We start from the raw sequence: 17,908 nt of genomic DNA, 5'->3' as shown, positions 1-17,908 counted from the left end.
AGGTGCTTCTAGATTATTTTACATGTTTCAGGCCATTAGGTTTTTGGAAACTAGGGAAGGCTATAGAATTTGCCTTAAATTTCCCTTGTTTCTTTTAAAATTCTGATTTAAGATTCTTTAGGGATCATCCTAATTCAGTGGTTCTCAGCCCAGGCTACATTTTAGAATCTCTTGGAAAGCTCTTAAAACTTACTCGTGCTGGGCCCCGTGCCAGACTGTCTGACTCAGTCTCTGGGGTGGAGCCTGGGCCCTGGCATTTGTTCAAAGCTCCTAGGAGAGTCTGATGCATAGTCAGGATTAAGAATCATTGTCCTGAAGGGAGGGGGATCTTTGCGGGACAGTCCGCATCTATCTTTTCTTTTTTTTATTAAACAAAGTCCACATCTATCTTTGTGATGTCATTTGTGTTTTTAGATCAATGCAGCCTCTTTATATGTATGTATATACACATATGCATGTAGACACACGTTTATGGGTATACAAACCAATTGTACCAAATGGGGTATATTTGCCTGGTAGCTCTCACACCCTGAGATGAGAACGCATCCCGCCTTCTTGTTTTCTTTGCTGGAGCTCATACCGAAATCTGCATCTCGAGTTAGGTTCCCTGCAGGGCTCATGGCTGCAGAGCATACGCATGTTTTGATAGCTACTCTGCCTGGATCTTTTGTTTTTCAATCATTGTTTTTTATACTTTCTCTGGCTCTCTTTTTTTTTTTAAGTTTATATTTTCTATTTTACCATATATGTATTTGCTGTTGTATCATAAACCTGTTTCAAATTCTTTGTAGAATGAGGTTGGATATGAATAAATAAAATTTGATAGCATCATTCCAGGCTTCTGCTGTCGACTTAATAAATGTTTATAATTTAATCAATGTGAAAAAGTTCTTGAGGAGTTTCAGAGGTTGGGGAGGTCTTAGACAACTTGAAGCCTGGCCACCTGCTGCCACACCCACTTTTCACATCTATCAGGGAAGCCCTGGCCTTGCCTTTGACCTGTAACTACCAAAACCAGAGGGTGCTAGAGGACAGGGCTACTGAGAAATCTGTTCTCATTGAACCTTGATGGCCACCATCGACGGGAGAGACCAGCTAGACAGGGAAAGACACAGCCTGGGTCTCTGCAAGAATTTCTAATGGAACCTTTCTTCTGGTGACAGTTTCCAACGGCTGCCTCCACCAGCCCAGGGCTTTGGGGCTCCTGCATAGGCTGATTTAGGACTTCACGTCACTCGTCACGGGGCGGAATGACTGTCCCATTTCCCCAAAGCTGACCTTCATCAGCAGGGGTTTTGCCATGTTTTCTCAATGTTAATTTCTTTAAGTCTTTTAGATATTCTTAAGTGAAATACGTAGTTTCCTATCTTGTTCTTACACAGTTAGATTCTCTCGGTCAACTTCTGATCACCTTTCTCTTCACTTTTTAAAAATCAAATTACACGTATTAAAATTTCACTTCTGCTTTCAGGAGCTGAACACCTAACATCAGTATACATCAAATTAGATGATCAAACAGGACGACTGTCATTTGGATGGTTAGTTTAGCTCCTTGACAAAATCCTTCCACCGAATTGCAATTGGATACCACACCTCCAGTTTTCCTTAAGGGTTGTCATGAGTGATATACATGCTGAGAAATATTTTTTACATCTTGAACCATAACTTCACTGGAGACCTTGTCAGTTGAGTTACTCTGTAGTCCTTGAACTACTTCATGTTACATTCTAGGCAAGTCTCTGCCTCCCCCTCCCTCCCTTCCTTTTCTGAAGACCTAACATGATTCCTTTAATCAGTGGATGATATTTCTCTTTTTGACTTGGCTGATAGGAAGCTCAAAGTTATATTTCATACCCAAGGCAGTAGTAATTTTATGATAAACTTCTTGAAGAATATCTCCTCTTGTCTTTCATGTGGCTATATGATTTTTTTATTATTTTTAATTGTAGTTATATAATTTGTATCTTTTATTATAAATCATCCTTCAACCTTTTCGCAAATGTACGGAGGGAAAAGTTTAAGCCAGAAGAAATTTATGTGGGAGGGATTAGTTTCTTAGTTGTTTTCTTGTTAGGTTACCCCTGGTCAATGCTTGGATCCCTGGAAATAAACAGGTGGCCTGAACATGGAAGCTATGGTTCATATAAGTTACATTTGAACATAAAAGGGGGAGTTATATCAGTGATGCCTGGAAGACAGGCCTAATCGTGTGACTCTTCTGGAAGCCTGTGAATGCCCATAGAAGATACTTTTGGCTTGCTGAGTCATTGTCTAACTTCTTGCTAGGACCACACCTACACGTGTTTAGGTAGTCCCCACCAGATGCCTGGGCTCTGGGGAGCATCTGGGTGGATCCAGGGGAGCAGATGTGCTCCTGCTTTTGACAAGACACGTGTGCCTGTAACTCAGGGCTATGCAATAGGACGTGTCCCTTGGTAGAGCGCTGACAGAGTCCAAGTGTGCACAGAGGAGGGTAATCAACTTTTATTTTTTAGTGTGATGGAATAAAATAAATACTCCAAAAATTTTAATATGTTAAAATTATATGTCCCAAGGAAATAAATCATTATTGTGAAAACATAAATAGTAGGACTGAGAGTGCAAGCTGAAAATCTTGACTTCACTCTCTTTCTCCTTCTCCAGTCTCAGGCCCTTCCTGAGAGGCTTGGCGGGAGGGCAGCTGGTCCTTTTCTCTGGGTTTAAATATGGGAGGCAGCGCCAGCGGCTGAGTGTGTAGCTCCCAGAGTCAGGCTAACTGGGCTCAGTACCTGCTTCCGCCAGGCACCAGCTACGGGACCTGGCCTTCTCACACCCTGGTTTTCTTATCTATAAAATGAAGATAATAATGTCCTTTGATCATAAGATTGTTGAAATTGTTAAATAAGAGAGGACAGGTAAAATACTTAAAAAGAGCTGAATAAAAGGGCTGAATAAAAGAGCTGAATAAAAGTTAAGACTCTGCTGAGTTTTCCCAAGAAAGGACAGAAGAGAGCAGTGTCTTCAGGTGAACTCAGTATCCCCGTCTGCTGTTCTTTTCCAGCCTTGTGACAAGTTAGACACCAGCATAGTTTTTCAAAGTTTAAACGCTGGGGCTCTCTGGAGTGCAAGGTTTGTGTGGGACCAAGGGCATGGTATTGGGCAGAAGAGGGAAGCCAGGGAGAAATCCTGACCACTAGTTGTAAACTAGAGCCGCTCTAGGCAGAGGAAGAACCACTGGGATGGTCTGAGCTGAAGGGTTGGTCGTGGCAGCCCCCAGGGTCATTTTCCCGGTCATGTCCTGTGGACCACCTGGGGAGACCAATTCCTAGGGCCTCTGCTCTGTGACGTGGATGCAGCCACCTTTGTTTCTGCATTTGAGGCTGGCCCAAAGGTCTTTTTCTTGCTCTCTCATCTTCTGGGTCATGGTGACAAATTTTTTCCCGGGTCTTCCTGAGCAGTAGATTAGATAAATCAAGAGTCAGTCAGGCTCCTGCTGCCAGAGCTGGGAGGGGCCCCAGAGATTCTCTCCTGCAGTGCTTCTCAGTCTTGGCCAATTGGCAGAACCACTGCGGATGCTTTCAGAAACCTCCATCTGGATTGATCTGATGCAGAAGCCTTGGGTCAGAGGTGACCCCAAGAATGTGACTCTCTAGTTCCCACCACTCTGGAAATTTGTGGCTTAGGCATAGCTTTGGACAGCCCACAATTTGTAGGTAGAAAAATCCCAGTTTGCATCTGGGCCCAATCCCCTCATTTCACAGATAGAGAAATTGAAGCCCAAAGAACAAGCTCTTATCCTTGGACATGTATCCCAGCTTGGACCAGAAACCAGGTCTTCCAGCTGCAATCTGCTTCTCTCAGGTGTCTCAGAGTTAATGAAACTTAAGGCGAGTGACAGTGGGGAGGATGTCAGGCCTATTCAGGTATCAGCTTGGTTTACCCTGGTCCAGGGGACAGAATTCATTCTGGAGTTTGAATGTAGGAAGAGGGGAAACTCCGGCTCCTTCCAATTCTGGTGCCGATGTGTCTGTCTCTCTCAGGAGCCAAGCACACCTTGAAGTGCAGCGAAGAGACCACATGTAGCACAAGATGGATGGAAATGGGGGCCAAGCAAGCCATCCCTGTTGCATTCCTCCCACCTTTTAAAATTTATGTTGTCTCTGTCTAATAATTCTTTCTAGCAACCTATCAAGTGTCTTACCAAGCAAAGCAGCAGCACCTTTTGGGAAAATAAAAAAAACACCTTTGAATTAAACCCTTTGAATATATATGCTTTTCAAAAGGATAGCAGCTCACTGGCTAATGGCATGAATTTGACCAGTGAATTTTACAGTGTTAATGAGGTGGGTCAGAAGAGCTATTTTTAAAAAGGCATTAGTTATGAATATGATATGTGTATTTGGGGAGATAGAAGGGCTTTATTTTGATGAAAAATTGAAATGAGAAGAGACTAGGCAGAAACACTGATAACCCCAAAGACTACTGATGAGATTTAAATGTTATTGCCGGTGACAGAAAGTTAAATGAGTTTGAAATAAAAATAATTAATTTCATCGCTTCCTGGTTAGAGAGACAGTGCACAGAAGCTCCACGGACCACTGTGAGATTTGTCATTCAGTTGTAAGAGATTTCCATAAATGGGATTTAGAGCTGGATATTATACATTAAAAATTGAGTGCCATGGATGAAAAGCAGTTCCAATTTGAATTACTTGGGCCTTTGTGGTCCACGTGGTGAATATTTAATGGCCGGGAATGGAGAGCTGGTTTCACAGGTACTGTATATTCACTTAACTTGACTAGCTGGGTCCCCTGGGGACTTTTTTTTCTTCCCGTTAGAAATCTTGTTTAGAGCACAGACTCTCCTGTTGTCCCCAAAGTCTGGTTTTCTTGGTCAGCGAGGCTGGCATTTCTTGTGAATTGGTTATGGCAAAGGCATCTCTCGGCTGCCTGAAGACAGGAGCGAGATGTGGCCCTCCTGGGTGTTGGTGCTTCAAATTCAGTAGTGGGCTCTTGCTGCTCTGAGCATAATTCTTCCAGGAATGTGTACGCTGTTGGCCACTATTTATCTTTTTCAAGTTTAAAAAAAATTCCAGCGCAAATAGTTCTAGTATTTTTTAGTATAAAAATAATGTATATTGCAACCATTTTAGAACCTATAGAAATGTGTATTTTAGAAAACACTGGTAGACTCTCCACCTAAAGATACCTGCTGTTAACAGGTACGCTGTTAACGTACTATTTTGATGTATAGTCATTCAGGATTCTTTTTTATGCTTAAAGATATCTCTTTGTCTGTCTGTCTAGCTATCCATCTAAACATAAACGTGGTGCCATACAACATACACACTTTTGAAACCTGCTCTTTTTATGTAATAATGCGTGTTGGACATACTTCGTTAAAGTCATTATTTTTTTAACGCCTGCGTTGTATTGCATTGTATAGATGTTCCGTAATTTATCAAATCAATGTCTTGGCCGATGTTTGGGTTATTTTCAGTTTTTCATGATTAAAAACAAGGCTACAATGTATATATTCCTTTACCTGCATCCTTACAGACTTCCTTAGGACAAATTCTTAAAAGAGGAATTTCTGAGAAGTAAGTGTACAGTCTTTCAAGCTTCTAAAACATACTTTTCTACTGCCCTCTACACAATCTTTTAATCTTTGCCAATGAAAGTGGGAATTTGTTGTTTTAATTTGCATTCTCTTAATTGGTAGGATTTTTATTTTTGTTTTCCCTACTTGTGTGTATTTTTTATTTCCTAGAAGATCAGATCATTCAGGTTGAGATATTCATCTGTTTTATAGTCTCTCTCTCATTCCTAGAATGCTTGACACATAGGAGGAGCTCAAATATTTGTAGAATGTTGAGTGAATTATGTTTCCTGTCCTTTGCTCATTTTTCCCCTAAAAGGTGCTTGTCTTTTTATCATTGCCTTTGAAGAGCTTTTTATATACTAAAGATACTAGCTTTTTGTCATATAGAGTGCAAATATTTCCCCCAGTTTGCCTTTTATATTTTAACTTTGAGAATTTAAATTTTTCCTGTGGAAATACTTATTTTTTTAACTGGGTCAATTGTATCAATATTTTCTTTAGTTTTGCCTTTCCTGTTCAGCTTGTGAAAGGCCTTTCTCATTCCAGAATGATAAGAACCTTGGTTTTTTTTCCTAGTTACTTTTAATGGCCTCATTTCAAATCTTTAAGTAAGTAATTTACATGAGCAAATTTTGATATAAGGTAGAGATTTACCTGGAAATTTTTTTTCTATCAAATGACTTACCATAATCTGTCCTATCCCCATGGTGGTAACACCTTTTGTTACTGAGTCCAAGCTCATACTGCTTGCTACACAACAGGCCAGTAAATTGAGAGAGGAATTGCTGGGGCAAGGAATAGCGACTTTATTCAGAAAGCCAGCAGACGGAGAAAATGGTGGATAGGGTCCCAAAGAACCATCTTATCCCAGTTAGAATTCAGGCTTCTTTTATACTAAAAGAGGCAATGGTGTGACTGGTTGTTGCAGACTTCCTGGTGCTGGAATCCTTTGTTCTTGGCAGCTGTCCGAGTAGGTCTTGTCACAATGTTCCTATAAACCTCCAACATGACAAATGTTATTCTCTGTTCTGCAACTTTTTATCTCTATATGAGTGGAAAAGTGTTACACCTTTAAAAGTCACAGCCTTGAGAATGGGCTGTGCTGTATACCTCAGGCTACAAGCAACACTCTTTTATAAAAGGTGCAGAACCAGCATGACTAAGCCCAGGCAACAGAACATAAAGGTTAGAGCTCGAGGAATAGATTCAATACGGAGTCAAGTTTGTTCTTCTCTGATACACTTTGAAGACACGGAGCTGGAAAGAGGGAACTGACATTAAACTGGGGGGCGTTTTTCAGACATGGGATACTTGCCCCACATACTTCCTGACCTAGCCCTGCAAGGTAGGGGTTATCTCCAGTTTGTAGGTGAGGAGACTGAGGTGAGAGGTAAGAAGTTTGTCCAGAGTCACTTAGTAAACCCAGACCCTTGGGCCTGAGCCCTTACTCTTTCCATGGCGTTCTGCTGCTTCCTCCATCCCAGCCTCTGCGTGTCTCAGTGCGCAGGGCATTCTGCTCAGCAGTGGGGCCACAGGCATTTAAAGATGCTAACGGCAGACCCAGCTAAGTCATTAAGAAATGAAATTCTCCCAAGTTCAGAAGTTTAGAGAAAAGCAGTATTTTGGTAGAGGAAGCAAAGATGTATTTATAGCCTCCCTTTCTATTCCTGATAGCTGGCAGAGTCCTCCAAACATGCTTTTCTTGGCTCTCGGCTTAATGTTGCCAAAGACAAGTGCAGCAGTTGGCAGCATAGAGTTTGCATTTTAAGCACTTAGCATGAAATAAAGGTTAACGTGTGGGAAATGAGGATAATGATTATTATTTAAGATGTAAAAATGCATTCAAAGTCATAAATGTTTGGCAGTCCTAGGATGGCAAACATTATTATTTTATTGTTAAAACTCAATTTGTTCTGTTGAGTTGAGGCCCAGCACTTCAAGTGATGCTATTAAAGAATGATGTTTTGTTCAATAGTTGTGCTTTGTGTGTAGTTTTTATGCAACAGCAGCATTTGATCATAATGCTTTCCCTAAGTTGAAGCTAAACGTGAATAATCACTTGAGCATACTTTTAATGAGGCTAAGAATTTAAATTCTGCAACAGTGTCAATCTGACAAGGCAACACACTGACACCGAAAGCAAAGTAAAACAACTGCGTTTTTAGAGGCGTGTATTTATGCGTATTGGCACATGAATCTGCAGTTTTACGTTCATTTATCTTAATTGTTGGACACAGTTAACTTGATACATAAACTTGGACAAAATAACTCTAATAATTGTGGGTTTTAAAAGAATAAAATATGTGTTATATATTTAATTTTCATAAGTATAATATATAATAAATAATATGAATAAATAAATATTATATAGTAGATAATAGAAAAGAAATGCTATGTAAATATATTATATATTAAGTGTATTATGTAATTATTATTATAAATTATGTAAAATAGGCTATCCATAATAATAATTACATTTTGAAATTAAAAGATGATATGGTCTTATTTTTTTTTTTGGAAATATTTCCTCCTGGTGTGATTTGCTTTCCATTCTCTTAACAGTGTCTTTCTAAGAGCATATGTTTAAATTTTGATGAAGTGAGTTTATCATTTCTTTTCCTTTGTAGTTATGATTTTTGTGTTCCAGGGGTTGGTTATACTAAGATCGTGAAGAGTTTTTCCTATATTTTCTTCAAGAAGCTTAATGGTTTAGTTTTTACCTTTAGGTTTATGATCAACTTCAAATTAATCATTGTGTATGGCATGAGGTATGTGTTAAGGTTAATTTTTTTCCCATATGGGTATCAAATTGTTCTAATATAATTTGTTAAAAGATTCTATTTTCCCATTTAATTACCTTGGTGCCTTTATCAAAAATTAGTTATGGGTTTGTGTATGGCCATTTCTGGACATTATATTCTGTTCCATTGCTTTATGTATGTATGTCTTATGCTAAAACTATAACAATTTGAAGATTATTTTCAGTGGATATAGAATTCTCAATTGATAGATTTTTTTCTTTCAGCACTGCAAAGGTACCATTCCATTGTTTGGGAATTCCATTATTTCTGGTGAGAACCCAGCTGTTTGCATCATTGTTTCATTGGATATAATGAGTCTTTTTTTCTCTCGATGCATTCAAGATTTTCTACTTATCTTTGACTTCTAGCAATTTGACTACTTTGTAAGTAGATGTGGTTTTCTTTGTGTTTGTTCTGCTTGAGTTTTGCTGGATCTTTTGCCCTTTTGATTTTCAAATTAAAAAAATTTTTTTTTTAATTTCAGGATTTAAAAATACTAGTATTACTTAAAATCTGCAGTACCAAACTACCAAAGGTAGTGTTTTTCTCTTTAAACATTTTTGGGTTTTTTGGTAGGAGCAGGGGTGGCTTACTGGTGATGTGTATTTTGAATCTATGTCCTTGCTCTCTTCTTCTAATAATGCTCTTGTCTTTGTTCCTTTTTTTTAAAAAAAAACATGGAATTTCTAAGTGTTCTCTATGCCTCTGTTCTCAGTCATGTTTGTTGTCTCTTTGTGGCGTCCAACATAGCTTTAAGGAAAACGAATCTCTGTGGAGATAATTCTCATGTCTTTCCTGAGCTCTGCCCGAGCTTGTGTTTCCTCCTGTCGTCTGTCTCTTCTTTGTTCTTCCGTGCATCTTATTGGAGCACTTTTCAGAGACATTAGGTCCGTCATGTGTTTTAACTTACGCAGAACTCTTTGTCTGAACTCTGTTTTCTAGGCTAATTCTGATCATACACGTTCTTCATCTCCTTTTCCCGCATTCTTTTCCTTTCATTCTGCAGCTCATCACCACCCTGCTTTCTGTCGTTCCGTGTCAATCTCTTTCTTGTTACTACTCATCTTCAACATGAGCGTCTCTTTCTTTGCCACGTCTGTGCTGAGGAGTCGCAGGGCATGGGTGGGGATCATGAGCTGGGACTTTTCAAAACTTCTTCTAGGACTGTTTTCTTATATAGATGCCACATTCTCTTAGGTTTTCTGTCCTAGGGATGTGTTTCCCTTCTGTTTTTGGCATCGAGGGAGCAGTGTGCTCAGGGTGGAGCCCCTCAGGTCACAGGCCTTCTGAGTCACGTTTGGATGGAGACCCCTGCTTTTGTCTCTCCTTCCAGCCCTCCGGAAGCAGCTCCCTGGCCAGGAGACCAGGTGAGTATCAGTCAAAATCGCTCATCACATGGCTCCTTCTTCAGCTCCTTCTCCTCTGCTGTTCTGCCCTGACCTTCTGAGAACCCACAGGAATAGCATTCCTTGCTTCTTGTGAGGCTGGCCAGCCCTTCCCATCTTAGTGTACAATAGGTGAATCTTTCGGTAACACTTTTCAGGAGATCTGTCCTGCTCTGAATCTGAGTTGTTGCGCATTAACTCTCAGAGTCCTGCTTCATCTTGTAGGACAGTATTTGGTACAGTATTTGGTAGCTGTTCTTCAAATTTTGTATTTTGGGGTCATGGCCTCCTTGTTTCATTGACAACAGAGTTACCTTCTTTCTTCTTCGTTCCTTTATAAAAAATGATTTTTTGTAGGTTTTCAAGGTAAAGCGTAAAGTACAAAATGCCTTTCCTTTGTCATGTCTAACTGGGAGCCCACATGTCGGGTTTCAAGTGGCTTTGGTGTAATTAGTTGCTGCAGAATGCTAGGAAAAGGGGAAAATGCTGTAGAAGCTTCTGAACAAAGTATTTAACTGTTTGCAATTTTGTTATTTGGGTAAAATTATCTGTTTCTTACTCAAGAATTTGCATTGTGGCAATTCTAACTATAATCAACTCCAGGTAAGATGTGTGTCACTCATGTACCATCTTATTTATTCAAAAGACATTTACTGAGCACAACTATATGCCAGGCACTGTGCTAGTTGCTACTTCAAAAGGACAGCATCAAGATGGGAAATATCTGGATAATCTTTATAAATGAAAATAACCCAAGGTGACTATCTCTACGACCTTGTATGGAGCTGACACCTAGCACACATAGGGCTGGTTAATGTATATATTTTAGTGATTGACTTTGGAACATGAAGGATGACATCTTTCCTCTGTTGTCCTTGAGGTCCTCACTCACCATTCATAGTTTGATGCTACGACCTTGTTTTCACTTGGTTGCATTTTGAGATAAACTCCCAAATTTTGAACTTCTTGAGGGTAACAGTCACATTGTCCTAAAACCTCTAACACATTTGGTACACTCTTTTAAACTCAGGGAAATCCAATATATCTTTAAGACTGATGACAGTGGTGTTATGGGCTAGGACAGAAAGACTTCTGAATAGATACTACGTGATTTACGTAGGTGAATGTTTATAAGTACTTGACGTTTTTGCATTGGTGAGCTGGGTAGCATAAGGGTTTCATTCGCAGCCGTTTTGTCTCAGTTCATTGATCTTTTTCTCAGTCTTGTTTTTGCAACCTTCTATTTATTTTCATTATTTTCTTACACATGCTTTTCATATGTGTCTTAAACATCTTGCTTCAAACTCTGTTGATATCCCGCTGATAATAGTCTAAATTCAGTCAGAACCCAAGAGAAACATTTACTCCGCATTCAAAGGAAAAATATCAGTTTCTTGGGATGCCGTTGGCTCCTAAGCCAAATACTGAGTCATTTCTTCAAGAGCGTGAAGGTAAACACGGTGCTTAGTACCTTCAGATGGACAGCTCAGCTCACCATTAAGCAGGCTGAACGTGTGAAGTGGGAGGTAAGGGTACCACCTGGAGCGTAAATCTTGAGCTGTGTCACTGATTTGAGTTAAATGGAGTGGAGAGATGCTGCTTATCCTTACAATGAAGTAGGCGGCACAGTGAGTGCGGGACTGTTTAGAGCTCTTGAGTGGTTTATGAGTTTTTCTCCACCAGGAGGTGAGGCAGGTGCTTAGAATTACTGAGGTATAGCCTAACCATTTACAGAACCCTGGAGTGAGAAGCTCTGATCAGCTACATTTGGAAGAAGACCTCACAAACTGTCAGGCCGAGCAAACGAAAGACAGAACCTTAGAGCCGCCTCAGTCAAAATATAATATTTATACGAACCAAATTTAAAAGAACATTATCACTCCTAAAATATCCAAACATAAAATGTCTCTTTCAGCACAGAGAACAGACCCAATAAGATCTCCTCATTAGACAGCTAATGAGTATTTAAAAAATATGGTAGGAACACAGAGGATGGTCAGCAGTGACTTGAGCATAAGTTGAAATACGGAAAGGAGAACTTTTGGGTGCTCACGTGAGCCAAGTTCTAGAGAAGTGGCAGCTGCGTCTATTAAGAGGGACTGCGATGTTTTCTTGAAGTACAGCAAGTCACCAGGGGTCTTCTCCAAGCTATGTCCTACAAGATTTCATCCAGAATTGAGGGAGGCAGATCCTTTCTACCTGGACTTTAAATTCCACAAGGAACATGTTGACCAACCTTCTTTAAGTGCACGGTCAGTTTTTTTCCATTTGGCCTCCTAGACCCGCCACACGCTCTTCCTGTCTCTGACCTGCACACTTTGACTACACTGAGACCCTCCTTGAATCACAATGGCAAAGACATTCAAATCCTCACCATATGCCATTCGAGCATGTGGGGCAGTCTTCCATGGATTATGAGTAATGACTCACATTTCGGACCGAGTGCTGCAAGCTTAAGGAGATTTATGCTGCACTTGACCTCTGAAGAGCTCTCATTTTATGAGGTGTCCAGGTCCCCGAGATGCCTGAAGATAGTACAGTTTTTACAGTTACAGGAAGAGAGGTTTATAATCAGGCCTGGGGTAGGTGTAAGTTCTGAATCTCAGAGCTGAAGTTTTAAAAAGAACTCTTCTCTAGCCTAATTTTCTCCACTCCAGGAAGGACCCTTGGAACTTCATTCTTCAGGGTGGAATTGCTGTACGAGGAAATTGGTGATGGTTGTGAGTTTCGCTGGCTCTGGTCCTGTTTCCCCAGTGATTATCAAGGATGCTGGGGGCAGGTGGCCAAGGAGTCAGATGGTGAGGCTGAAAGGGAGTCTGAAGACAAACAGACACATTCTGAAAAGGTGCACGGGAAAAAAGCAGTCATTTTGCCGCATGTGTTTAAGATTTCAATCCTGAGTTAAGCTTAGAATTTTAAATGAAAGACGTTGCCTGCCGTATTGGTAAACCAAGGATGCTGTGGCCATTAAGTCATCAGTCACTACTGTCGCCCCGACGGTGAGCCAGAGGGAACTCAGGACGGGAAAGAACAGGATACTGGCGATAGAGAGCTAAGGTGCACATCAAGGGAATGATTTCAGTCAGTCCAAACTTTTGCACCTTCCCATACATAGAAAAGCACTAAATTCCTTGAGATATCTCGCTTTCTTTAATTAACAGTAATCTTTTAATGTTCTGACTGTGATCGAAAATACTGCAACCACATCAGTAAACAAAGAATGCTGAAACCAAGTCATCAGCGGCTGCTGCCACCCCTCAGTGAGGACAGGCCTGCAGCCCGGCCTCTGCAGCCACTCACAGTGGTGCACTCTGAGCGGACCCAGAATAAGAAAGGACAGGATACTGGCCCTAGATAGCTAAGTGCTTGTCAAAGGAATGAATTCAGTGAGCCCAAATGTTTGCTTCCTCCCATACACAGAAAAGCACTAAATTCTTTCACTTGAGATGCCTGTTTTCTTTAGATAACAAGTAATCTTTTATTGCTCCAACTACCTGGTGGTCTTTGTTGTAAAGCTCCTATATATCCTAGCTCCTCCCCTACCTCTTCGGAGCAGTCCCTCAGAGCGATCTGAGAGGCTGTCATCCCGGCTCGAGTCCTTCCGCCAAATAAAACAACTCTTAACTTTCAGGCTGTGCATTTATTTCAGTCGACATGACTACCTGGTCTTTTTGCCAAAACTCCTATATATGCTGGCTCCTCTCTTGCCTCTTTGGAGCAGTCCCTCAGCGCAATCTGAGAGGCCACCTCCTGGGCTCGAGTCCTTGGGAAGTCCACCCAGTAAAACTAGCTCTCAGCTTTTAGGCTGCACCGTTTTTTTTAAGTCGACAGAATTATAAAGCTATTACATTAGCTCAGAGAATTACTGTCACCTTGCAACTGAATGGGTTTTGCTGTTGTTTATAGATTTCCCTTCTGCATCTCTTAGCAGGTACTCTAGCAGTGGAATTCTCACTTGAAAAATAATCTCAATGCAATCTGGAGCTTAATGTGTGTTGGATGTATCTACTGATTCTACTACTTATGGATCCTGTTTTCCCTACTTTTTATAATAAATCTAACTGCAATTGCTCAGTTAAAAGTTCTTTCCCCTTGCACTAAGTATAACTTCTAAGTTTCCTAATATTTGCATCTATAAAATCGGTAATTGTCACCATTTCTTCGGTTTACCTGGCTGCTAACAAACCATTGCTGTGCGTTTTGTGTGAAGGCTTTCCAGCCTGGTGTCTGATTTGGGGTCGATAAGGAACCATGACCTTGGCAACCACAATACAGTGGGTTTATGCTGTGATAGCAAGGACCCGTTTTATTTCCATTCCAGTGACTGCGATTATGTGCCTTAAGAGTGAAGATAGTTTCATAAAAATCCTAGAAATATGAATATAGACATGGCTTTGGCAGTAGACTGAGTTAAAAATATAAAGACTCAGGCAAAATTTTGGCTTCTGTATTAGTCAGGGTTCACTGGAGAAACAGAACCAATAGGAGATACATCTCTGTCTCTGTCTGGTGAAGAACTGGCTGCAGCTCAACAGTGGATGTAGTAAGAGCCAATTCCTCCTTCCTCTGACTTTTGTTCTGTTCAGGCCCACAATGAGTTGGATGCCCACCCACACTGGGGGAGGGCAATTTACATGACTGAGTGCCAATTTGGATGCTAATCTTTTCTGGAAGTACCTTCACAGACCCACCCAGAAATAATGTTTAACCTGGCCACCCCACGGCCAGGCAAGTTGGTACGTAAAATTAACCATCACAACTACTTTTTGATGGCCTAAAGTAGTGTTTCAATTTCATTCATTTATTTTTTAAGGGAAGTTTTCTTTTATAACCCACAGTCTCCATTAGTGCTGAATCTCCATTATGTGGTAATTGGCAAACCCTTGCTAGTTATTTCGGGTGGATCATAGGGAAAACTTCCTTCATCTCAGTTTAAAAATTGGTTCTAGGCTGTGTGCACCTGGCAAAGACTTAAAGCACTGAATACCCATTTACACAGGTCCCTGTAGACAGCCAAGGTGAAGAATCTAGCCTGGTGCCGAGGCGGAGAAGGGAAAGAGTTTAAGGGTCCCTGGGATCAATAAAGAGGCAGCAACTGCCAGGTAACCCCAGTGTACAGCCACATTTTAAATCTCGCAGACCCCTCGCTCCAGCAGGCTTATTTGCTTGCAGACCTAGGTTCACCCAGGTCCTGGGAAATAAGAGAAGGGTTTTGGACCAAGATGGATTCCCTTAGAAGAGTCAGGTCTCCTGTGGGCTGGTAACACGTTTGCTCTCTGAGCATCCTGTCTTGGTTCTGTAGCCTGAGGGGAGTTGTTACTATCTCCTTCCTACCATGCTGATCTCAGGGTACTCTTCTACTTTGTACTCATCGTCCCGGGCAGGTGCCCGACTTCATCTTGCTCACTTGGACTCTGACTCATTCCTCCTTGGAGACTGTTGATTATGATAGGGGCTCGCAGGCGCAAGTGCATGTGTGCACATGCCCAATTAGGGCCCCTAATTGTCTATTTGCTAACCTACCAATTTAGCCCAAACAACCAGTTTTTAATATTTCCTGGTTCCCTGTTTTTGTGCCTCTCAGGCACCACGAGATTCCAGCGCAGATGATGGAAATGGGGACAGTCGTGTGTGGTCATGACATCTCTCCCAGGACAGTGTTCTTTTGAAGGATTTCCAACATTTGCAAGGCAAGTGTCTGAAATATCTTTCTCTCCTTCTTAATTGGGCCTTCTCTGTCTCCAGGACTTATGTCCTAACTCACAACCACAGGACATCTGAATGAAGCGAGACACTTCAAGCAAACGTCATCACTCAGTTTCTGGAGACAAGCCAATGAATCGCTATCCTGTCTGATGAGAAGCAGGTGTAGAAAAAGCTGCTCTAATCAAAGCTAAATGCACAACCTGAGTGTGCTGTGCTTTACAATATCACGGTTTGATGGTAAATGCAAATGCTAAAGAGAATGTTGTATGCACTTCATTAAAATGTGTGCTGTAGCTCAGTCATAACTAATGAAATGAAGTGTGGGCTTGACATGAAATGCTAATACCCGACTAGAGAGCCTCCAGCTGTCTCCATGACACTCTGGATACAACCGAAAATAGATTAGATTCTCCCAAGACTGTGCTAGGACTCCCTACTAAGAACTCTTTGTTGAGCTGTATGCGACAATATGCCTGGAATGGTGTGAATCACATCTTGGTTTGATGATATGTTAATGTTGAAATGTGCATGAATGTTAATTTTGATCATTGGTTTCTAAGGTAGGCATAGTGTGGGGGTTTACCATTTTCCTACAGATCATTCCTTGGCATAGTTAATTTTTGTTGGAGATTTAGGTGATTAGGTTAGACTAGTTTTGATTAGATTAGATAATCATGAAAAAAGATTATAGCATAGGGTAGAGGTTAGGAAGATATGGAGGACAGACGTCAGAATTGCTTGGGTTTGAAATGCAGCGCTAACCGCTTTGGGGTTGCGTGATCTTAAGCATGAGTTTCCTCTTCTGTAAAGTTGGGATAGTTACAGAATCTTCATTCTTCAGCTGTCATGAAGATTAAATTAGACAATGTATCATTGCTATAATGATTGAAATAGGCAGATGAACTGTACCTCTAAAACTGGATTATTCTGGTCTATCTCAGTATGACCTGAGGTAAATAAACCAGAAACTTCTGCATTGGACATTTAAATATGGGATGACTTTGCAAATGGTGCTAATGTCCCACTTGAAGTCCAGTCCAGCTGAAGGCGATAATAACACTTCAGAGTCAATGAGTTCTTCAAAGACTCCACTGTTTTTGCCTGTGTTTTTGCATTCTTAGGACCTAGCACAGTACTTGGCATGTTGTAGCCATGAACAAAACTGGTCTCTCTGACTCCAGTTTCCCCTTCTTCCTAATCTTCCTTTACTTTCTTGCCAGAGTTTTCTTTACAAATGTAGATCTAAACCTATTTCTTTCTTGCCCATGGCAGTCAAGAGAGAGGCTCGCTCTTTTTAGTGGGAACACCAGCGGTTTGAATGATCTTAGTTGTTCCAGGGCTCAGACTATTGATGAAGCTGGAAGGGGAGGATCAAGGGTGTCACCAGGGTCCCGGCAGGAAATGGAAGGCACATTCTATATGAGCAATTTGAGAAGAACTTCATAAGTGGATCATTTGCAAAGGGATAGAGGAGGGTTTGGGGAAATCAGCAAGGGATCACACAGGTCCCCATGCCGCTGTCTCCTTCCATCCCTATACCTGAAATGGGCAAGGAGGGGGCACTTCTGGAAGCTGGGAACATCTCCCTATAGGAACTGTGGACTGTGGCTGCAGCACCTGAAGGGGGAAGGAGCTGAGGAATAAACTCTCCGACCTCACTTTCCTCCTGTGTTTTTCCCCCTTGCTGTTGACTCCCACGGGACCTGGCCACCTGGAAGCCAGAATGCACGGGAGCTGTTAACACGGGCCAGTCAGGTGTCCCAGGGCCCAGAGCAGAGAGGGACGAGTGGAGATGAGATTTGAGGGCCAAGCAGGAAATACCCAGCGTCTGATATAAGTAAGTAAGGGTTTGCTTTACTTGAACGCCATGGAATGAGCTCCTCTTCAGGGAGAGTCAGAAGAACATGCAGAAAAGCAAACAAAAACTGTCCAGTGTTCTTCTGCTACAGTTTCTGAGGTTTAGAACTTGTCCTGTGACCATGGATGTCATATTTTATCAGAGGCTCTTCCAAACCTACACCAGAAATTTTATAGATGCCTGGCTTTTAAATGCCTATAAATAATTTACTTCTTTAATTTATAATGCTATGTAAGTCTCAGGGTATATTTTTAGCTATTTTTTCACGTCTTCTACCTCCTATAGGTAATTTATACTACTTAGTATTAACAAATTACCTATCACATGCCATGGTTCTTAGATCAAGCTTAGATAAACCTCTGGGTATAATTTTATATCTCTGGTGTCAGATTTATATTTTTCTCATTGGGTCCTTGTATGCCCTCTTTATAAACTCCTCAGGTCACAACGGATGGACTTTTTATAGATACCCAATTCTCTCAATCAGTTTCACCTTGTGTAGAGAGAATTAATCTGCTGAGTTTTCTAGACATTGGCAATACATAAAAATCCTATAATAAAGTGTGCTATCATCTCTT

At 41.1% G+C, this 17,908-nt stretch overlaps 1 long non-coding RNA gene across 1 annotated transcript; it reads left to right on the top strand.

Annotated features, from left to right (window-relative positions):
• Positions 1-8,627: 8,627 nt before the first annotated feature.
• On the top strand, positions 8,628-15,616 carry LOC141579249 (uncharacterized). The gene is made up of 4 exons (XR_012510405.1): positions 8,628-8,764; positions 8,866-8,916; positions 9,579-9,748; positions 15,351-15,616. It is a non-coding gene; the product is annotated as an uncharacterized LOC141579249 (long non-coding RNA).
• The last annotated feature ends 2,292 nt before the right edge of the window (positions 15,617-17,908 follow it).

Source organism: Camelus bactrianus, chromosome 11, assembly GCF_048773025.1.
Source record: "Camelus bactrianus isolate YW-2024 breed Bactrian camel chromosome 11, ASM4877302v1, whole genome shotgun sequence".
Classification (NCBI taxonomy): Eukaryota; Metazoa; Chordata; class Mammalia; order Artiodactyla; family Camelidae; genus Camelus; species Camelus bactrianus.
This window is presented reverse-complemented; position numbering and strand designations above follow the sequence as displayed.